This window comes from Artibeus jamaicensis, unplaced genomic scaffold (genome assembly GCF_021234435.1).
Source record: "Artibeus jamaicensis isolate MK-2021 breed Jamaican fruit bat unplaced genomic scaffold, CSHL_Jam_final contig_482, whole genome shotgun sequence".
NCBI classification, from domain to species: domain Eukaryota; kingdom Metazoa; phylum Chordata; class Mammalia; order Chiroptera; family Phyllostomidae; genus Artibeus; species Artibeus jamaicensis.
In genome coordinates, this window is record NW_026521857.1 from 8,502,598 (window position 1) to 8,526,725 (window position 24,128).

Below are 24,128 nucleotides of genomic sequence, written 5' to 3' on the forward strand. Positions count from 1 at the left end.
CCACTGCTCTCTGAATGAAAATCATCGTGATCAGATTGGTGTGGGAAGTTGCAGATGCCAGCAGATTCCAGTTTATCCTCATTCTCCTCCATTCCGTGTCTGGTGAGTCCGTCCAAATTGACCCTGCTGACCAACAGGAGCCTGAGGTCCAGCAACAAATGCTGGGCAGCAAACCCACAGAGGCCTCGGCTACACACACAGGCAGGGTTCCCCAGCATTCCGTCATCTGCCTGGGTGTCTTGTGACACCTGGCTTCTCCCTCTGCTCCTCCAAGTCCCCTCTGGATGGGCACCAACCCCCACACTGTGGAATCTCTAATTCCTGTACTAAATCCCTTATCCCACAACTCACAGTACTTCAGCTTTTCTGACTAATACAAGCATACTATAGACATGCCAGGTGACAAAGAAAACATGGGAAAAATTCTCCAGTAAATATGATTTTTCTAGTAAATGATTTTCCTATGGGGACACTGAACAGTTAATCAATTCTGTTTTTAAAACATCCTAAACTGTTCCCCTTTAGATACTTTTTTTAATACAAAAAAAGCCTTAGGAGTGAAACATACAGGTATGGATGTATTGTCTAAAATGCATTAAAGTTACTCAAGTTTCTCATGGACCATTCTCTCAGAGGCAGAAGAAAATGTTTCCACAGTCAGGGAAATAGGCCTATTTGGTGTAGCTTTCTCTTTCAGTTATCCAGTTTCTCTCCAGATTTAATAAACAGCTTTCAAAAGGGGTATAAAAGTGTCTGCTGAAAAGCCTGCAGTCTGTTTTTTGTGGAAGCGCCTGTGGATTCACAGACCTGCTTCCAGAGGAGTGGATTATCATCTTGTGATAACTCGTTGCTCAGCACTGAGCAATACAGTTCTGTGGGCAAACAAAAAAGCCACTCTTTTTTTGGTGACAAAAGATGAAGCTAGTTATTAGCAATTTGATACAAAAGAAGTGAAAAGCACTGGAAATGAGGAGTCAAGCCAAGTTTGGCATCTATTATTCACACAAAACCTGCTAGTAATGACAACTACCCAAATCATAAAAAAAAGCCTATTCATAGAACACTTTTCTTGCCTCGTTGTCAAAAGTATAGATGATAGATAACTTCCAATGACTGTCAAAATTAAAATCAAATCATTTTTAATGAAAGAAAATAGACTACTTCTGTGTGTTGGTTCCAAAGAAAATGTACAATGATGAATTTCTAAAGTCTTTAATTTATCATTACACCCTGAAAAGAATCTATTTTTACAAACAATACCTCTCAATGCTGTCGACATCCTTTAAAAAAAGTATCTCTGCTTAACTGTTGAGCTCTATTTCTGAACTCTAGTCTGCTGGGTTTATTTCCAGAGATTTTTTCTATAGTATCTCATAGTTCCAGGCTTCATCAAAGGTCATCAGAACTGCTGATTTTTGTCAAAGTACCCCATGTTACTTCATCTGACAAATTGTAATGGGTGATTGGCCTTTTGAAATTTCAAAGGATGACAAACAATACATATAGTTTCCAGAATAAAGAACAGCAAATAAAAAATAGTCAAAACTCAAACAAAAAACAAAAGGAAAACATTAGAGTTCATAATTCAGAAGGTTTAATCTTACTTAATATTTCTATATTTCCTTTATTTCATCTTCAAATGAACATAAGACCCAATTCTCACCTCTAAATTGCTAACACAGGGAGTCCCAAACAGCATGTGTGATCATTTTCATGTGAATTTTTAAAACATGGATTTCTCTCATACCACAGGGATCACACACTATTCACAAACCTTGGCAGGCCGGGGCCATCATGCCTACATGAGATGTATCTTAGTATTCTTTTCAGTATTTCTGCTTAATTGTATGACACTACCATGGTCCTGAAGAACTCTAAAGGCCATGAATATATAGAGCATTTTTCTGTTCCTTGAAAACAAAACCACAGGATGACTTTGTATTGGGTGGCTGGATCCTCTCTTTGTTAGATACGCTTTATCATAGCTCATCTGAAGCCTAAGAAGCATTTTATTTATTAGGGATCATTATATCATTCAGGCTAGTACAACTCCAGGGCTAGGAGTCCAGTGCCGTCACACTCCCTCAGTATGTGTGATTGCCATGGTCCGAACCACATCACAGGCAGTCATACATACACACGTAGTGGCTCATAGAATGGATCAGAGAGATGCAATAACAAAAATAAACTAATTTGACCAATACCCCACATTGCCCTGAACCATCTAAGTGTTTTAAGTTTTCAAAAGGGTTTGTAGCATGTTCTTTAATAACTGCATCATTCTATTTCTATATACTCTCTTTCCCTGAAGCTTCAGACGACCTCAGAAGCTGCTATATCCTGTGCCTACATTGCTTACATTAAAGATGTAAGAAAACATTTGACTAGAAGGTGTTTTAGAAATAATTTATGAGTAAATATATACTCTAATGTATGTGTGATAAATTTTTTTTATTTGTTAGGAGTCTAGCAAGGGCATCAATGCTAGTGATTTAAAGACCTTGAGCTGCAGAAAGCTCCTATAAATCTCTAAGGATGACACTAGCACTTTGGTAGGAAATGGGAAAGGTTATTTGTTAATGGATCAGTTTCTCAGGAGGAGAAAGTACAATATAGTTTCTATGTTATTTTTCTATGTGGAAGTTATATAGAGAATTAAGGTCATTTTTATCATTAATCAAGATTGCAAATAGAATCTTGACATATTATTGAATAAGAAAGCAAAATTTTTTATTTTCTTCTTTGTTTCTCATTCATCCCTTTATTTTTTAATTGCTACAGAGAACCTAAGTTGGTTCAAATCTTCTGAATAATTGTTTAACAACATATACCCAAATCTTTCAAATGTCTATAATTCATGTGAAAATGAGCATTCTAATACACTATTAGTGGAGTATAACTTGTAAAAGGACAATTTATAAATAAATTTTAGTATTTAAATGTTTATGGCTACTGACTAAGTATTTCCACTTATAGAAGTTTATCTAAAAGAAGTGTCACAAATGTGTATAAATACATATTGGAAAATATAACAGCAATCTAAAAATTCATTATTAAAGGAAGTATTAAACTATAGTTCATCTATAGAATGGAATAGCAATATATCATTATGAAGGTGAAATACAAATAAGGATATTGATGGAAAAGTTGACCAATATATAAGAGGACAATTTATATAACAGTTTGCTAAATATAGTCTATTTCTTAAATTTAATACTAATAATATGTAATAGCATTTCTTCTCTGTAACATTTAAACTTTTAGCAAATTATATTTTACTTATAGTCAAGAGAAAATACATATACATGTATATGTGTAAATTTTTCACTCAGAAATTACATCTCTATAAATTTTCCCTGATAATAAATGATATACCCCCATTAAAAATAATGATTTAAATAGAAAATTAGCTCAATATTGCATGCATATACACAATTAAATTTTATTCAGTATATTAAAATGTTTAAAGGTATATATTCAATTTATTTTTTAAATTATTTTATTGTTGTTCAAGCACAGTTGTCTGCATTTACCCCCCACCAGTCCCCCCCACCCCAGTCATCCTCACTGTCCTCCCCTGCTTCCATCCATCCTTGGTTTTGTCCCTGTGTCTTTTATAGTTGTTCCTAAAACCACTTCCCCTCTCCCCCCATCCCCCCATCCCCCCAACCCCCATTATCCCCTTTCACTTCCCCTCTGGTTACTGTTAGATTGTTCTTAATTTTTTTTTTTTAATTTTATTTAGTTATTTTTCAAGTACAGTTTTTTGTCTATTTTTCCCATCCCAGATTGTTCTTAATTTTAATGTCTCTGGTTATATTTTGCTTGCTTATTTGTTTTGTTGATTAGGTTCCACTTTAAAGTAAGGTCATATGCTATTTATCTTTCACTGCCTAGCTTATCTCACTTAACATAATGCTCTTCAGTTCCATCCATGCTGTCACAAAGGGTTGGAGCTCCTTCTTTCTTTTGGCTGTGTAGTATTTCATTGTGTAAATGTACCACAGTGATTTGATCCACTCATTTGCTGATGGGCACTTAGGTTATTTCTAGCAGTTGGCTACTGTAAATTGTGCTGCTATGAACATTGGGGTGCATAGTTTCTTTTGAATTGGTGTCTCAGGGCTCTTAGAATATAATCCCAGCAGTGGAATTGCTGGGTCAAAAGGCAGTTCCATTTTCAGTTTTCTGAGGAAATTCTATACTGTTTCTACAGTGGCTACACAAGTCTGCATTCCTACCAACAGTGCACTAGGGTTCCCTTTTCTCCACATCCTCACCAATACTTATTTGTTTGTTGATTTGTTTTTGATGTCCATTCTGACCAATGTGAAGTGGTCTCTCACTGTGGTTTTAATTTGCATCTCTGATGGCTAGTGATGCTGAGCATCTTTTCATATGTCTCTGGACCCTCTATATGTCTTCTTTGGAGAAGTGTCTGTCCAAGTCTTTTGCTCATTTTTTAATTGGGTTGTTTGTCTTTCTGGAGTGGAGTTGTATGAGTTCTTTTAAAGGTATATTTTTGAATTAAAAATTTTTATGTCTTTAAATTTAGGTGAGTTATAAACTTTACGTGCAGTGCAACCTCACTTTGGCAAACAACTTCTAAAAATGTTCCTTATGTTTGTAAGCAAAATATAGAAATGAATACAGACTAACGTATGCACATATGCAAATAAGAATTTCTGGTAATATTTTTTATTGTTGTTCTGTTACAGTTGTCCCAATTTTCCCTCATTTCTCTCTCCTACCCAACCTACCCACACTCACAGTGAATCCCCCCTGTTGTTCATGTCCATGGGTCACATACATCTGTTCCTTGAATAGACCCTTCCCCTTCTTTCCAACCTTATCCCCCTCCCTGTGCCCCTCTGGTCACTGTCAGTCTCCTGTTTCCATGTATCTGGTTCTATTTGCTCATTTGTTTGTTTTGTTCATTAGGTTTCTCTTATTAAGTGAGATCATATGGTATTTGTCTTTTGCCAACTGGTTTATTTCACTTAGCATAATCTCTCCAATTCCACCTGTGTTGTTATAATAGGTAGGAGTTCCTTCTTTCTTTCTTCTGTGTAGTATTCCATTGTGTAAATGTACCATAGTTTTTGATCCATTCATCTACTGATGGGCACTTAGGCTATTTCCAACACTTGGCTATTGTAAATAAGCTGCTATGAACATAGGGGTGACTTAGGTTATTTTGGATTGGTGTTTAAATGTTCTTAGGATATAATCCCAGCAGTGGAATTGTTGGGTCAAAAGGCAGTTTCATTTTCAGTTTTTGGAGGAAATTCCATAATGTTTTGTACAGTGGCTCCACCTGTCTGCATTCCTACTAATAGTGCACTAAAGTTCCTTTTTCTCCACATCCTCACCAGCACTTATTTTTTATTGATTTGTTACTGGTGGCCATTTTGACCAGTGTAAGATGGTACTTCATTGTGTTTTTAATTTGTATCTTTCTGAGGACTAGTAATGTTGAGCATCCTTCACTATGCCTCTGGGCCCTCTGTATGTCCTCCTTGGAGAAGTGTCTGTTCAAGTCCTTTGCCCATTCTTTAATTAGATTGTTTGTCCTCCTGGTTTTGAGTCATATGGGTTTTTTATATATTTTGGAAATCAAACCCATGTCCAACTTATCATTAGCAAATATGTTTTCCCATATTGGTTGGTTCCCTTCTCAATTTGATGATGTTTTCTTTAGCCATATAGAAGCTTTTTAATTTGATGTAGTCCCATTTTAAAATTTTTTTATTTATTCTGTTGCCCTAAAGGATGTATTGGCAAAAAAATGTGATCTGCTTTGACTCCCTGTCTTCATATTATGAACTTCTGTGGTAGGAGACCTTTGGGACTCAGCAGTGAGTCTCCTTGACCTTCTGAGCTAGATTCTCTTGGTTGCCCTTTATGCCCTTTATGTGGGCTTTCTGGTTGTAATAGCATTTTGGTTCTTGTTGGGTCATTCTTTGGTGTGTCCTTCCCTCTGGCTCACTGACTGAGAGTCATTCCACCCACCATGTTTCGTGTGCTGCCAGAACAAAACCAAACAGCTCAGGAAACAAACCCATACCCATAAAAATAATCCCCAGCCACAACCAAAGTATTGAAAGCAAGTGAGACAATATTAATAAAGGTGTAAAGAGGTTAAGAATATTATAAGAAAGAAAAAACAAATATGAAATGACTAAAAAATGGTTTTGAGAGAGTACTGAGAAGAGCAATGATTAAGGAATAGAGACAAGGAAAAGAGAGAAAGAAAGTAAAATTTACATCATAAATAAAAAAATAAAGGGAAGAAGGCAGACTGGAATAAGAGATGGTAAGCATGTAGCATTGGGTTTAAGCAGAAATTAAAAATATACAGTAAGAGAGAGAAAAAAGTAAGAACCGAATGGAAGAAAAACATCCCCCGTGGCACTATCAACAACAAATTAGCAAAGATTAACACAGTTGGGATTGGAATAAAGGGGAAAAGGAAAGAAAGAAAAGCTTAAGAGGTATCTAGAGGAAAGAGAAGTGACTTTGAAAGGACAGAGGGGCAGGAATACTAAGAGTGAGGAATGAAAACCAGGCTAAAGCAGGGGAAAATTAATATTTAAAATTAAAAAAGGAAAGGGCAGGAAGAAGGTAACATGGAAGAAGAGGTGAATGATAAAATCTGAGATTTGAAATACAAAAATGGTGAAGATCTAGAAACAAAATTGAAGAAACGCAGCAATCACCATGTCCACAACCAACAAGCAAAGATGAATGAAGGTGGAGAGAGAATAAGGGTATTTTAAGAATGGGGAAAAGAATGTGAGATTATTAATGAAAAGAAAAATGGTTTTGAGAGGCTGGAGGGGGGAGAAATAGTGAGAGTGTGGAATGGAAATAAGTCATAGCAAGAGAGAAAATAAAATTTAAAATGAAAATAAAAAGAGGAAAGAAGGTAAAATGGGCCCTGCCTGGGACAGCTCAGTGGATTGAGTGCGGGCTGCAGACCAAAGGGTTGCAGGTTCAATTCCCAGTCAGGGCACATGCCTGGGTTGCAGGCCATGTACCCAGTGGGGGCCACGTCCCCAGTGGGGGCCACATGAGAGGCAACCACAGGTTGATGTTTCTGTTTCTCTCATTCTCCCTCCCTTTCCCTCTCTTAAAATAAATAAATAAAAATCTTTAAAAAAAAAAAAGAAAAAGAAGGCAAAATGGAGTAAGAGAAGGGGGGCAAAATATGAGATTTGAAATAAACTACAATATAAAAACTAGTGACCTAATAGGCAAAAACTTGAAGGATAAAAAAGGAATGTTAAAAGCTTAGAAGAAGAGAAAATAACACAAATCATGAAGAAGACCATGGTGGAATTCATCTCAGTATAATCTAGTGTTTACCACTTTCTTCTCTTTCTGGATCCACACCTGGTGATGTCACATGGTGTCCCCGTCTGGTGATGGCAGCCTGTTGGAGACAAACGTCAATCTATGGACTGTGGCTATTTACCTCAGTTGTTAATCTAGTCCATCTATAATCTGCAATCACGTTTAAGCACCTCAGGGTGGAGCAGAGTAATTCCTGCAGGTGAGTTTATTGCTTCCCCTCAGGCTGATGCCACTTAGAGGGGACTGCTCTGTCTAAGAAGATGGCTCCTGCAGTATGGGGACTCAGCAAAGGGGTCCTGGTGGCTATTCCCTCAGTTCTCTCCTCAAAGTCATCATCCCCAGACTCCCTTCAAGTGTCTCTACACCATTCTGCCCCCACTTTGCCTGAGCCCAGGGAAAGTGGCTGTGAATGAAATTTTATGCATTGGCCCTTTAAGAGGTTCTCTGTGTCTCCAGCCATCCCTTCCTAGCAGGTAGAAACGCCACCACTTTTCACAGATGGATGTTATCTGGGTTCCTTTCTGGCTCTGGTGCTGTAGGCTGGGGGAGTTAAGCTTTGGGTTTAGACCCCCCCACTTCTCAGGGGGAACCTCCCAGGCACTGAAATTTTCTTCTGGCACTTCAGCTGTGACCCATGGGTCACAGCCCTCTCATGTCTCCTCTGCACTCCATACCAGTCACGCTGTGGTGAAGTGGTTTCTTCTGTCTGTCCGTTGTTATAAGGCTTCTCGCCAGCTAGTGTTCAGTTAGTTATTCAGGATGGTTTCTCTACAATTTAGTTGTAATTCCAGGTTGGTCCTGGGAAAAGGATAGCATAGTGTAGCTTCCACTTACTCCTCTGCCATCTTGGATCCTGCCTGACAATATGTTAACAGTAGTTAATTTTGTATTATTGAATTATAAGTTTTTTCTCTCTTTAATGATAATTCTATTTTTCCTCAGAAGGCATATACAGCTTGACAATATAAAATACATATATTTTAAACTATATGTAGAAACATACATAAAAAGTAAAACTGGACCTGCCTTATGACCCGGTGATTCTACTTCTGGAGATTTATCCAAGGAAACCCAAAACACTAATTAAAAAGAATAAATGCACCCTTATATTCATTGCAGTGTTATTTACAATAGCCAAGATATAGAAGCAACCCAAGTTCCCATTAATGAACAAATGGATAAAAAAAGCTATGTTACATTTCCACCATAGAATATTACTTGACTATAAAAAAGAACAAAATGTTATCATTTGCAATAGCATAGATAGACCTAGAGGGTATTATGCTCAGTGAAATAAGTAAGTCAGAGGAAGACCACTGACATATGATTTCACTTATATGTGGAATCTAAAGAAGAAAATAAATAAACAAACAAAATTGTACCAGACTCATAGACTTAGAGAGTGAACTGGTGGTTGTCAGAGGGGCAGGGGTTTGGGCAACTGGGTGAAAAAAGTGAAGGGATTAAGAAGCACAAATTAGCATTACATAATAGCCATGGGGATGTACGTAAAGTAATGGGAATACAGTCTGTAATACTGCAGTAACTATGGATGGTGTCAGTTGGGGTACTGAAAAGACTGAGGTGCAGAATACTATGCAAAATATATGACTGTCTAACCACTAAGCTGTACACCTGAAACCAATACAAAATAAAATTGAAAGAAAAAAAAACTATGTATAGAAACTGACAATCACTGTAATAGAAATATGTATGTCCAATAAACAAGTAAAAAGGTTTAGACTCGTTAGGATAATCAAAGATGTATAAATTTGAAACACTAATGGAATGCACATTTTCACTATTAAACTAGCAAAGATTTTGAGAGAAGAGTCCCTGGGGCCAAGAGGTAAGAGATGGCTCCTTTATTGTTCATGAAGAATATGTTGGTGTGACCTTTTGGAAGGCAATTCAGCAGTAGTTAAGAACCTTAAAAAGGCTCACAATTTGGTCTAGTAACTGGTTCTAAGAATATATTTCAAGAAAGATATCAGAGTAGTAGTAAAGATGTCTGTCATTTGCCACTTAAAATTATGAAAAATAAAAGTATTTATTCATGGGAGAAATAATTAAACCACATTAATAATCATGTCTACAATATAATGAAGCCATTTAATATTATGATTTTAATAAACTAGAAAGTGCTCATGCTATATATAGTATGAGGTGGAAAGATAAAAGAATCGGAATGCTGAATTATATACATGGCCTAATTCCAAAGGAGAAAAACTCTAGAGAAAATATATAAATATGTAATACTTTTTAACTGTGAGAAAACTGCAAGTAATTTGCTTGCTTATCTGCATATTGTTTTCAGTTTTTTTAAATGTATATTTAAAAATTACTTAAAAATATGTGGAATAAGGAGCATAGACAAATTACAATATTTAACACATGATGCCAGCCCAAGAAATGGACAGCTGGGGGGCTTCCATGACACACACTGGCCCCTTGTAGAGCACCTCACAGATTTTTAGCAGAGTTGTGAAGGGAAGAATTAGTCAACAAGTAAGAAGAGCCCAAAGTTTCCCATTAAGTTTACAGCGTTGCTCAGTGGTTCTCGAAATGTGGTCCCCGGACCAGGAACATGAGCATTACCCACAAGGACTTCAAAATGCAAATTCTCAGGCCCTACCCCAGATTTATTAAACCATATATTCTCAGCATGGGGCCCAGTAATCTGTGTTTTAACAAAAGTCTCACAGAGATTCTGATGCATAATGAAGTTCAGAACAGATCTTGCTGATGCAAGAAATCTCCTGGCCTCAGGTATAAGTCACTGGTAATTCTCCATGTTGGCACTGGTTTGGGCCACAGGCATTGAAGCCAGAGGACTTGGTGGAGAGTCTGGGATCAGTCGATGGCAAACTGCTGGTGTGCCACAAACATCATAGTCTCAGATGATTGTAAACCACAGGCAAAATGTTGCTTATTGTGTTTGTAGAGTTTTGGTTCTGAAAAAAAATTTGCAGATGGTCTGATCTGCACATTTTTAAAGATGAGAAAAAAACTAAGCCAGGTGAAATGATTTAATGGAGTCTCATTATCAGCTAGAATCTGTACTGAAGTTGACTATCAGCCCACAAGTTTTACACCATCTTCGACTGTCCACAAAGCAAAAAATCATAAGAGGAGTCTTTCAAATTTATTCTGGAATTCTTTTATATTCAAAACAAACAAATAGGAACATTTATTCCATCAATAATATCTCCAATACATCTTCCAACCTTGCTATCAAACATCTGTCTATTTTGAATAGCCTTGGGAAATTATCTACTAGAAAAATAGCTAAACAGATTTTGCGAGTTGGAAGGAAACTGGGAGGCCAAATAATTCATGGTTTAGGAGGCTAGAATGCATGGAGATTATGAAATGATATTAATATTTTAAATTTGTGAGTCCTCTAGGATCTTGTTATTCCTAGTGTGGTCAATGATGGGCAGCGTGAACACCACCTGGAAGCCTGTTAGAACTGTGCTCTCTCAGGCCCCACCCAGATCTACTGTTCTGGCATCTGCATTTTGAACAAGTTCTCTATATGATTCTAACATTGGAATATTAGAAATATTGCTCTAGGAGTTTCCCATTTATCTTTAATGATAAGAAATTGTTGTTTCTTTGGGGGGAAATATGGTGCTTTCGATAGAGTTGGCAGTTTTTACAAGGACATGAATTTCTCAGAAGAAAGAGTATCAGCATGTCTGACAAGCATGTATTATATACAGATTTGGGAGACATTACAGAAGGAGAGTAGAATTACTCTTTGGGATATATATTAGTTAGGGTCATCTGGTCGGTAAGTAACAGTAACAAGTCAATCCATCACACATAATAATAAAATTTGTTGATTACAGAAGTAGAAGTAGGGTGAGGTGGGGTAGGATTCAGGCATTATGCAGTCAACAACTCAATTATGTCATCAAGAATTGAGATTCTTTGTCCTGGCTGAGTGGCTCAGTTGGTTGGAGTATTGTCCTATACACCAAAAGTCTGCAGGTTTGATTCCCAGTTCTGGCACATACCTAGGTTGAAGGACCAGGTGCGTATGGAAGGCAACCAATCGATGTTTCTCTCTCACATTGATATTCCTTCTCTCTCTCTCCCATTCCCTCCCCTTCTCTCTCTGAAATCAATAAACATATACCTTCAGGTGAGATTTTTAAAAAAGAAGAAGAATTGGGATTCCCTTAATCTCTTCACTTCCCAGACCTAAGAGTCATGGTTATCCTATGAGAAGTGTTCCTCATATTCTCAGGATGACTATAAACAGAGCTATAGAAATTTTTATTTACATTCAGTGGGAGGGAGAAATAAAATATCTCCCCCAGGAATGGTTTATAATAAGGATGAACATATAGTTATTTTCCAGACCATGAGGCTTTTAAGAATAAAAGGAGACACTATTAATAATCACACCAAGACAAAACATAAAAACCTTGACTGTCTTAGACAAAATTAAATACGTAGTCACTGGTCACCCTGTGTATTAGATCTGTAAGTTTTTCCCTCTCATCAAATAGGTCACATGCCTATCTTTTATTAAAAAAGGCTACCAGAGGAATACCACAGGATAATTGACTTAGACTAAATTTGAATCCCATTCTACAACTGGAAACAGGGTGGATGAATAAATATTAAAAGCCAGAAAAGATTTCTATTAGGGAGAAAAAATGAGACTAATAGGTATTAGGTATGGCTTTGACAGTGCTGATTACAGGAAGCCTTAGTAGAACCTACCAGCATTCCAAGTATAGATGGAGTGTTTGTGTTTAGCAACCATAGCACCATTAGCCAGGTGCCCATGGACACCGTGGTTGCCTCTGATACTTCATTAGTATACTAGTTTGGTATTAAAATGGCCTTTATCTTCGGCAATTATCCTGATAGTAGATGGTGGATGCATCTTTTTTCTTACTTGAAAACACAAAATTAGTCATCCAGTGTCAGCTGCCCCTATTTTTGTTTATAATTTCTACTGAGTACTGACATTGGTCAGGGCTCAACCATATAGGGTGTGATGGTAACTCTGATCTTCTCTAAAATAAGATATTTATTATTAACATTACTGTTGTGAGCAAGGGAGTATCTCTGAAAGTAGTCACTCACATGCATTTGTGTATTTTCACAGTGCCGGGTATATTAGGAGAGACCTTCCCAGTAGGCCAATAAAGTCACACAGAGGTTACACACAGAGAGGAAGAGCTTACTCAACACAAGAGAGCAGAGAGGTCATTTGGTATGAAGCCCCAGTAATTGGTAGCATCCACAGGTGGAGAGGCGGGCATCAGTCTCAAGCTATCATGCATTGGCAGCTACAATGGCAGCATGCATTTGGTGAGTGGAAGTCCCACAGGACACGGTGTGATCCACGGGACAGATGAGCTCAAGTGTTGGGTGGTCGGAGCTCTGAGATCTTATAGTCCGAGAAGGGGTAGAGGTACCACTCATATTGGTGTCCAGATGGAGTCCTTATCCAAGCGTCCAGCCTTGTGGTTTTGGGCATTCTAGTCTTCTTCTCAGGGTGTTCCTGTTAATCCTCATTATTTCAGTCTTGACATAGTGCTTGGCATAACTGTCATGGCTGAGAGTGACTCTATGTTGGATTGTCAAAAGTGTCCCAAAAGTTGGCTCTGCTCTTATTGTACACAATTATTATTATGAACCTTTTTTCAAAGTGATAAAAGAGGTCTTGGTAGCAATATTTAAGATTTAGAAATGAAAATATATTGTGTCAATTTCCTGCTTCCAACATAATAAACAATTTCACCTTGGGGATATTCCCTTCTAGTCTGCTCACGTGCATACATATTTTAACACAGAGGTAATCATGGCCTAACTGTAATTCTGAGTTCTAAAGTGTGGCATCACTTTAATGCCACATTGTAAGCATTCTAATTAGGGTGCCAGTCCTACAAGCAGTGCTCAGGGGAAAGATGTGATAGAAGTGAAACCCCTGAAGGAGCTGACAGCTACATGAAAATCTTCTGTTCAAGACCATATATTCTCAATCACTATGGGATCAGAGAAATTGTAACTTTGGCTTTAAATCTAGCTTTTATTGACAGCCCCAAACAAGTAATCATGGGTTAAAACCCCTAAAAACTATGGCACTGATTTTCAAACTAAAAATGTGAGTAACAAGAGTCAAATGGGCTTTTTGGGTAAAGACAAAATTCTCCTCATCCTTTCTTCTTATTAGGGATATTGTGATGACACTCAGTCTGCTATTTGGTGATGTCTCATGGATTTGACAAAATATTTGGCATTTTAGTTTAAATTGAATTATGTGTCAATACATACAGTTTTTAAATGGAAAAATGCTAAATAATTGACTGTATTAAGTCACCCCAATAGGTGGTCATAGGGCAGAGATAAGCAGCCATAAAGGAACTTGATATTTCCCTTTCTTTCTGTGCTCACGAGTGAACAGAGCACCGTCAGGATCTATGTGGAGGAAAGAGCCTCATGGGTGGAGTGAGGATTTTGCTTCCAAGTTCCTGAGCCTCATCAACTGACTGCCCCTCCATTGTCTGTTCCCCCTTTAGACTTTGAGCTCCTAAATCAGATGTAAGTTTTCAACTCTTTCCTATAATCCAAGCTCCTGGCATAGTTCCTGGCAATGAGGTGTACAGTGGATATTGCCTGATGTCTAAATTAACCACAAAATAAATTCCGTGGTATTTTTGAAAGCAACAGTGTTCATTGATGTTTTATTAAAGCTGTGCTTTCTATCCATTCAACCTCCTTATGATGCTTTCTTCATAAAAGGGCGCGTACCATATATTTCCCCTGTGATTCAGTGGGGCAATTTGTTAAAGCAGAAGAACACTGAAGCCACTGGAGCACCATTTCATAAATTGCCCCTCTGCTTCTGCTATGGAAGCTTCAATACATCTTCTTATGGGCATCATAGAGCACCGATTGTGTGACTTCATTGTTTCAAACTAACTAGTCTGGATTAATTGTGTGGTAGGATTGGAGGGAATATTTTCTGGGAAGTAGCCACTCCCGTACATTGATACAACTTTTCTGGGGAAGCTGGCAATACACACACAACAATAACAAAAGCCATGACTTTTTCATCCTAGAGAATGAAGCCTGTGCCTTTCTACGGAAAGGAAGAATCTGACAGATGGCAGAACCCTGTCCCTGGACCAGGATGTATGAAACACTGCGTTTGGGGAAAATGAGTGAAAACTAAGGTTCAGTATTACTAAAGCAATAACTACTTTTTCCTCTGTAAGTATGGTCCGCAAAGTCGAAAATATTTACTACCCTGACCTTTTCAGAAAAAGCTTTTTAACCCCTGCCTATAGCAGCATATGTTGTCTTAAAAACAATAGATGGCCTTTTACAGAGAACAAGCACTCTAAGGATTTTGCTTCTTTTGTTTCCACAGAGAAGCCCTATAGGAAGAAATGCATAAATCACAGCAGGAAAGAGGGAGAAAAAGCCTGCTGGCCTGTGCTAACCCCTGATCACCCCACAGGGCTGCACAGTTGCTGACTCAAGGGGTAGACAGCTCCTCTGGTCAATAGGCCTGTTTTACCCCACATCTGCCATTTCTGGGAAACCATCAGGCAATTACTATGAGTCAACCATGCCATTTCAATACGATATGGAACCACAGTCCAGAAAATCCTTGACTACTTTCTAGTTCCATGATGAAAGCTCTTCAAAGAAATCAAACCAGTTAAAACTTCCCATATGAAAAATGATCTTAAGACCTAAAGGGAATTCATTGACTTCAGAATGGTGTATGAGTCACATTGTATACTTTTCTTTTTCAATTTAATTTATTTTTTTAATTTTTCAGGTGCAGTTGAAATACAATATTATATTCATTTCAGGTGAACAATATAGTGATTAGACACTTATGTAGCTTACAATATGGTCCACCCAATGTCTAGTACCCGTCTGATATCATATATAGTTATTACAATACTGTCGACTATATTCCCTATGTTGTACTTTACATTTCCATGACTGTTTTTATAACTTGCAATTCGTAGTTCTTAATCTCTTCACCTTTTTTACCCATCCCCACAACACCCCTTCCTTCAATAGACCAACAATTCTTTTCTGTGTATCTGTAAGTTTGTTTCTGTTTGGTTTGTTTCTTTATTTTGTTTCTTGGATTCCATATATAAGTAAAATCATATAGTATTCTCCAATGATACATCTGATAATGGGTTAATATATAAAATATATAAGGAATACATACAACTTATCTGGTTAAAAAAAAAAACAAAACAAACTATCTGGTTAAAAAAGAAAATGAGCAGAGAGCCTGAATAGATATTTATCAAAAGAGTACATACAGATGGGCAATAGACATATGAAAATATGCTCAATGTCCTTAGTCATCAGAAAACGGCAAATTAAAACCAAAATAAGATATCACCTCACACCCATCAGAATGATTATCATTAATAAATCGACAGACAAGTGTTGAAGAGGATGTGGTCAAAGGGGACCCTTGTACACTTTTGGTAGGAACGCAGACCGGTGCAGCCACAGTGAAAAACAGTATGGACTTTCTCAGAAAATGAAAATTAGAAGTGCCATGTAACCCAGAAAGTCCATTGTCTATTTTCCTATATTGGATACTTCCTATTGTTATACTCACTTCTACTTCCCATCCCATTGTCCCTTTTCCTCAATGTGCTGTTTTTCCTTTAATTATTCCCACCCCTGTCTCTCCCCATCCAAAATCAATCCCTACATTTCAGTTCTCCCATATGTCTCATTATTTTACTTTTCCCACTCATACCCACATCTCCAGACACAATTATAAAAGCCATTGAATTAGAAAATGGAAGACCCAGGTTCTATTCCTGGGCTTTGCCACGATATTATTCCATGGTTGTCAGATTAACCTGTAACTGAGGAGATTGATTAAGGATCTCTAAGGCTTCTCAAAAAAAAAAAAAAAAAAAAAAAAAAAAGGTGGGTAAGATAAAATTTAAACCATTTGTTTCTCAGCAAGGAAAGTAACAAGTAACAGGTGTTTTAGATGCTCTGAGTGCAACATTTCACAGCAATACACCAGATGTATATGGGCAGATTATCTGCAAAGCTGCCAAGAAGATGCACAAAGACATCTCCATCTAGGATCACAAACCGTGTGCTAATCTCTTCTAGCCATATTGCCAGACATGCCTCCAGGGCCAAGAAACTGGGTCTGATTTAACTTAACCCAGCATCCCAATTTTCCACATAAATATATTTTTCAGTCTTTCATAGTTAATATTATCTAATTATATTACATATAATAATTATATGTAATTCATATATAATTATGATATGTTATATTAATTATATGCTATAAATATATAGTTATATAATACATACTAATATGAATGCACTTTACTTCAAATAGTTTTAATTAGCTTGCTGTTTTTCATGCATGCAGAAGAAGGCACAAATTGGACAAATCAGTCTTCCATTCCTGACATTCCATCTACTGTAAATACAATGTGTTTGTCCTGAGCTTCCAGCTCATAGAAGCAACTATCCCTTTGTGCAGGTGTGAATACTGATTGTACCAAAACTTCATTACTGAACCAAGAATGGCCCATCCATGGTTAACCAAACAACTCATGAGGTAGCCTGATTAAAAGTGATTAATCACCTCATCCACTAGTTTTCTTTGGAATTTTGAGAGGAGAATACGGCTATTCTCAAAGAAAAGAGAAACAAAGAAGATAAGCAGCAAGGAGCAGAATTGCTATCAGAGTAACTATATGAGCCCTAAAGGGGGGTAAGAGTTAGAATGTCACTTTTCTCCTTACAACCCACTGATGTTTTCCCACTGAAAGTTCAATGCACAGATCACTCCCCTGCCGAAAAGCTCTAATACACCTCTCGAAGCTCATCTCTGCCTATTGACATTTTCTGATTTCATTTTTGTTATTGTTGTCCTTCCTCTTGTCTTGGACTGTTGTGCTTCCTATTACTACCACCGAGAATAAACTTCTTGCATGGTTGGCTCATTTTTCTCATTATTCAGGACTCAGTTTAAATGGTACTTTTTCCCTAACCATCCAGTCTCCATTAAAATCCTTTCAGTCATTCTCTGGCCCATTGGCCAGTTTTATTCCTTTATTCCTTCCCCTTCTCTGACATTATGTTATTTCCTATTTTATAATCTACTTTCTCCTACCAGAATATCAATTCCAAGAAAGAAAAGGCCTTCACTGTCTTATATATTGGTTAATTTTCATTGACTGAGCAGTGAATGGCTTAAGTGCTTATAAATTATTTATGTAATAAACAGTGAGTGAAATTACTGGATAAGACCCTAAAACTGTCATATATCTGTGGAATTTCTGATTTCAGGTCCATGTCAGATGTGTAAAAACATTTTTTTGCCCTCGCTGGTGTAGCTCAGTGGATTGAGCATGGATGGGCCTGCGAACCAAAGGATTGAGGTTCGATTCCCCATCAGGGCACATGCCTGGGTTGCAGGCCAGTTCCCAGCAGGGGACTGACAAGAGGCAACCATACATTGATATTTCTCTCCCTCTCTCTTTCCCTTCCCCTCTAAAGATAAATAAATAATCATTAAAAAAACATTTTAAAGTGACTTGCAAAAACAAACAAAAAACATCCTTCAAGTGACTTGTATAACAAACAAAAACAAACTCAGATAAAGGGACTTGTGTCTCTGTTCCTTGCTACCACAGCACATAATGCACACGGGCCTGTGTGTGACTTTAAGCAGCAGGCCACCTGCTGCCACATGCTCCTGCTGGACCTTTTCCCACACCAGGCAGGTTTCATAGCCTGTGTTCACCCAAAGCCCTACATTGTTTTTTGGATTGTTTCACGTCTGGCAGCTGAGTCATCCCTGCTCGCTTTCACATTAGGGTTGTGTGAAGCACACAACTAGGCTCGCCAATTAGCAGAGAGAGGAGTTCGGATAAATCGGCCTTATCCCATTAAAAACACTTATTAGATTTAATTGTATTGAATTTAAGAGAGTACTTATGTAATGTTATAATTTTGCAGTAAAAAAAACACTATGTTCCCTGAGTTTGAAGAATCTATTCAATTTATTCAGTAGTGGAGGAATAGAAAATTTTTTCTGTGTCTCCACGGGTAACTGGAGAATTTGAAAGTAATACGGGACCTGACTAGTGTGTTGACAATGAATATGCAAGAGAAAAGAGAGAAGCAAGAGGTGCTGGGAATGAGAATGTCATAAAGACCTAGTTGTCATCTAAATCTCAGGTTCAATAGAGACAAATGTTAAAACAATGATGCAATATTTCCAGCTTGAGAGACTGAATGTTTTATACCACTGGCAAAGAGACAAGCAAAGAGGAGATAAATCATGAAAGGGGTTACTAGAGCCTATTATTTTAAAGTAAAACAAATAGCCAAATATACAGGCATACTTGTTTTATTGTGCTTCACTTTAATGCTTTACAGATATTGGATTTTCATCAACATTGAGGCAAGAACTTCCGCTGGCCAAAAGATTATGATTTGCTGAAGGCTCAGATAATAGCACTATCAGTGTTTAGCAATAAAGTATTTTTAAGTAGGGTATGTACAATGTTTCTTTTAAAAAAACATAATGCTATTGTACACTTAAGTTCTACAGCATAGTGTAAACATAACTTTTATGGCATTGGGAAATCAAAAAATTTTTACTCATTTTACCACAATATTCACTTTATTGCAGTAGTGGGACTGAGCCCACAATATCTCTGAGGTATGACTATACATTTAGTTGTGTAGTTTTTGTAAGTGTGGGACTGGTCAGAAATTAATGGATAAATGTCTTCATTTTGCCTGTTGGCTTCTGGAACCCCCTCTGACTGTTACTGTGAACTTCCCTGACACCTCCAGACCATGGCTGGTGTTTTAACCTACAATTCTTGGGCTATGTTACCATAAAAAAGAACTAAGGAATAAAATAGAAAAGAAATGTCCAATGAATTAAAATAACCAAGCAAGCACAGTGTTATGGAAACCAAAGTATGAAAGAACTTCAGGAAGGAGAGAGTAGAAACAGTTCAATGTGCAATGTGCTAAAGATTTCAAGAAGTACAACTGAAAAAATTGATTGCATTTGCAATTAGGAGATTACTGAATAATCAATAATTAAATACAGCAAGAGAAGAAAAATTGCTATAATTATAATACAAGAACCAACTGCATCTGCTTCTTCAGTCTAAGGTTATGGTATTATTCATTTTTGAGAGAAGATTCTATGCCTAAGAAATTACTTCGATGACCTTTTTGTGTGTACGTGTGGATGGGAAAGCCCCTCTCCACTTTTAGAAGAGGCTTTAGAAACAACATGTTTTCTGCAGAGAATAGTGAAAAATATTATATAAATACAGGATAAAGGACACAGGGTTCAAATAAATAATGGGACAAGTGAGAATGAGCTGAAAAAGAACATAGGAATAGAAAGCCCTAGCACCAAGGTAGGGGCCCTAAGCAGAGAGGAAGCTAACATCCTATTTTCAGATATGACTCATGAATTTTTGAGACTGTAATATCTAATATTAAATTAAAACCAATGTCTACATTGTGCTGTATATTTAATTTCCCAACATTACTTCCAACCTTTGGAACACACCTGCTGTACACAGAACCAACACTGTTGTTATTCATGAGGGAATGAAAAAACTGGGGTGATGTCCATGTGGGGGAGAATGGGCCAGCAAGAGGGGAGAAATCTCAGCCTGGCTAGTGTAGCTCAGTGGATCGAGCATGGGCCTGCAAACCAGAGGATCAAGGTTCGATTCCCAGTCAGGGCACATGCCTGGGTTGAAGGCCAGTTCCTGGCAGGGGACTCATGAGAAGCAACCATACGTTGATATTCTCTCCTTCTCTCCTTTCCTTCCCCTCTAAAGATAAATAAATAAAATCTTTAAAAAAAGAGGGGAGAAATCTCTATGTACTGTGAGTGATGCCTAAGAAGGAAATGATTGTGCAATTTCCAGCCAAGAGATCTCTATCCTCTTGAAATCCATAAGAAAAACAAAGCTATTTTCATACTGGTATGGGGTGGAGTCTCATCACCATATTTGAATACTAAAATGAAGGGCAACCTTCAAAACCTTAAGAATCGGCTGACTCTTAGAATACATTAGTTTCAACATTTCTGTTTTGTTCCTGATTAGAAAGCTGAGTAGACCAGGGCTTCTTTGGTGTCATTTAAGGGATATCATGGAATTTCTCTCTGCTTAAAAGTAACACCTTATACTTCCAGAATGTTGTAAATTACAGATTAATTTGGGGCTATCAATTATTCCCACATCAGTATAAAAACTGCCCTTCCTCTTAGAAGCTATCTAAAATTGTCTGAAAAGTTTGATGAGAGAAAAGAGGGGAAAGAGAAGCCTAGAGATATAGACCCCATCTGAGGCAGGGTGAAGGTTTGTGATCCATTAGGTAGAACTAATGCCCTACATCCTGGAGGTGGCCGGGCAGAGTGACAGGAGGCAAGAGTGACAGGGCCGGAGACAGTTCCATGTACTAACATTCAGAATTTTTTTAGAGTCAGATTGTCTCAAATTGTCTATGTACTTCTTTGTATCCTTCCTGCCATTTCACTCTATTCTTCCAAGGCCTCTTTGCTTGTTTAAGCTCCACCCACCCCTACTCTTCTTTTCTGGATGTGGAAACAAAGAGGAAAATTGTTCAATTTAAGCCATAGGGAAAGGAGGTGAGACAAACTGTGAGTCATCAGCTACTTGGCACTGTGATGCCTCAGTTCTAGAATCTGACTGCTTTTTCCTGGATTTAGACTCTACTCTCTGTTTGGGTCATGCATAATCTATCCACATATAGTCAACTCTTCAGTAATTACAACCAGAGGATGAGCTCTGAGACTCACCCAAGAAAGAGAGGGTTCCATGTCTCACCTCAGCTGTTTATTTGCTCTGAATAAAGCCTACTGGGTTTGAAAGAAAATCATTTCTCTCTCCTGAAGTAGAGAAAGCTATATGTCTGCTATGGCAATATGTCTGAGCCCTTCTTATCTTGAGTTTTAATGATTATTAGTGTCTCAATAATTTTTCTGTGTTGGTCTGAATCCTTCCTCTTCATGGAGACAATAAGTTACAGAACTTTACATAATGGCAAAGCTACTGCTTAGAACAGGTGTGAGAAAATTATAATCCATAGTCCAAATCTGCCCTCTTGCCTCTTTTCATAAAGTTTTATTGGAACACAGATGTGCTTATTTGTTTACGTGCTGCCTGAGCCTGCTCTCACAGCCCAATAGCCAAATGGAGCACTTGCAGCAGAGATCGTGTGGTCTTTACAGCCAAATGTATTTCTTATCTAGCCCTTCATAGAAGAAGTTTTCTATAAGGGGCTCCTGACTGCACATCAAATCTTCCAGTACAGACTTCCTCATTTGTATAGTTCTTTTTCATCAATCATGCTTAACTGGATTATGGCTAAAAGGATATGAATAGCATGGGAACTAGCTGAAGCACAGGTTAAAAATAAGTATTTGAAATATCCTCAAAATTGTAGGTACCATAGTCAGCTTGATGAGTCTCTCATTCCCTTTGACCATTTTTGAACAGAGCACAGGGCTTCCAGAAACCCAGATATCTTCAGTGGAGCGTGTTCCAAACATTACACAAGCTCTTCAAAGGTTTTTCAACTGTGACTTAGCCAGCCTGAAGCAATGCACTGTGATAATGAGGAAGGGTTTTGATTTATGAAGTAGTGCAGCAGAGCAAAAGGTATTACTCACATCTGTACCTTACAAGGCATTTATAACACGAGCACTGCCACCCCCAAATTTCAAAACCTTTAGACCACCACTTTAGTTTAGAGTGCATTTCAAATGCATATGTTCAAGATCAACATTCAAAACAACTTCGAAACATAAAAATTAGACACAAATGCATACTCTTTAAATTAGTATAAATACAGCATCTTGAGATCTTCAGTCACGCTTGGTAGTGTCAGACATTTTCATTTACTTAACATTTTCTATAAGCAGCTCCCTCGACCACATCCAATGTTCTCTCACAAAGGAACAAAGAATAATATTCCTTAAAGTAATATTCCTCTTTTATAGAGAATATAGTGATATCAGTTCTCTATTTTACAAAACAGAAATAAGACTGAATTATTTTGAGTATAAAATACATACATTTAGAACATATTTTCCTATGCTATTTGACATAATTCTTTAAGGTTTTTAGGCCTGTTCATCTGAAATTTTAATATGAAGACTTTATTGAAGACAGGCTTCCATGTCTATTTTCTAACTTGTTTCTAAAGGTTATTTAAGACAACATTAATGTGTGAGACAGGTTAGAGTTTGTATTTTTTGCACTCATTATATGTTGTAACAAATATATTGCCAGGTTTAAACATTCAGATTTGCTTTATATCTTCAAAAACTGATTTTAAAATAATTTCCAAATCCTAAGTCTGAAGAACATTCAACCTTTAATTTGATGTGTCTCACGTATCTAAATTTAGCAAACTATAAAACAGCAGTTCCCACTGGTTCCAAAGATGATCTAGTCCAGAGCTGGCTCTCTTCCCAAGGTGATATGCCAAGTCCTAATACTCTCTCTCCCTGCCTTGGGAGAAGTTGTTATTATGGTTTGAGGAGGATTTTCTGTGTTTAAGAACTTCCTTTTGACTGGTGTAAAGCAGTGATAGCCCAGTAATTTTGGTGTGACAGAAGCAACTTAGTGTTCATTTGCAAAGTCCTTCTATGTATATGACCTTATTCATTCTTGTTATTAACTTTTTTTTATAGATGTGGAATATGAGCTCAAAAAGGCTAAGTTACCAGTGATGTAGCTAGGAAGATACAAAGTTAGGGTTCAAACCTTTCTTCTAATTCCAAGATCAGATCTTACAAACTGAAAAAAAAGTGATTAAAGTTTGAGCAGATATCAGAAATCAAAGCTAGCCAAACAAGCAAGCTATGCTTATTTCAAATAAAGTATAAGTACAACTGCTACAAAGTCAGGTTACACTGAAAATTCAAAGCTAGGGAAAAACACAAACACCCTAACAATATAAATACTAAGAAATGCAGTAAAACAAAAGTCTGAACATATAGTAGGGAGTCAGGAAACACTCAGAAGTTGGGAAGGAAAAACAAAATTGATGGCCAAAAGTTCTAGAAAAGAGCCAGCAATCAGAAAGTTGCAGGAATTGAGGAAGCAAGGGAAAGCATCAGAAAAACACAGACTTCTCCGTTTATTTGTCAAGCCTTCATTGATTATCTTATTCCAGGTGCAATGCTAGGTACTGAGAATGCATTTACAAAATACCATCCTGGCTCTTCACAATTTTGTAGTTTTGCAAGAAAGATAGAAATATAAGCTAGAATAACCATACAATGATATAAATCATAAAGGGAAAGCCATATGCAAAGTTCTGTGGAAGCACAGAGAAGAAAGTATATGATGACACAATGGCGAGACAGCATCTGAATAACTGCTTCATGCCAGAAATTTTCACGTCATTTTGCAAAGGTGTTGGCAGTGGCTGCATGGAGAGGTGCAGAGCAAAATGGTTGGGAGCCCTTGGCTTGGTTTGTGGGTGGAGAAGGCCAATAGGAATATAGATGAACCAACATTTAACAGCAACCAGTTAACAACTAGCTGAGGCAGAATAAGTGAGAATAGCACACAGGTTAAAAGACCCAGAGGATGGAAAAGTATGTTGCCAGGAGGGAGAAATGGCAGTGTTCTGATAGATGATGCAAAAAACAAGACCCAAAGGCAAACGCCTCCCACTTCAAAATTTTGCTTCATATC

The 24,128-nt window shown here is 37.4% G+C and overlaps 1 long non-coding RNA gene across 1 annotated transcript in view; it reads right to left on the minus strand.

The window, feature by feature from the left end:
* Nucleotides 1-7,343: 7,343 nt before the first annotated feature.
* LOC128627901 (uncharacterized) overlaps nt 7,344-24,128 on the minus strand; it is a 66,584-nt gene continuing 49,799 nt past the window's right edge. The window contains exons 5-6 of the long non-coding RNA XR_008392197.1: nt 8,031-8,213; nt 7,344-7,435 (exon numbers count right to left, since the gene is read on the minus strand). This is a non-coding gene — a long non-coding RNA (uncharacterized LOC128627901). The remainder of the gene's footprint in view (nt 7,436-8,030; nt 8,214-24,128) is intronic.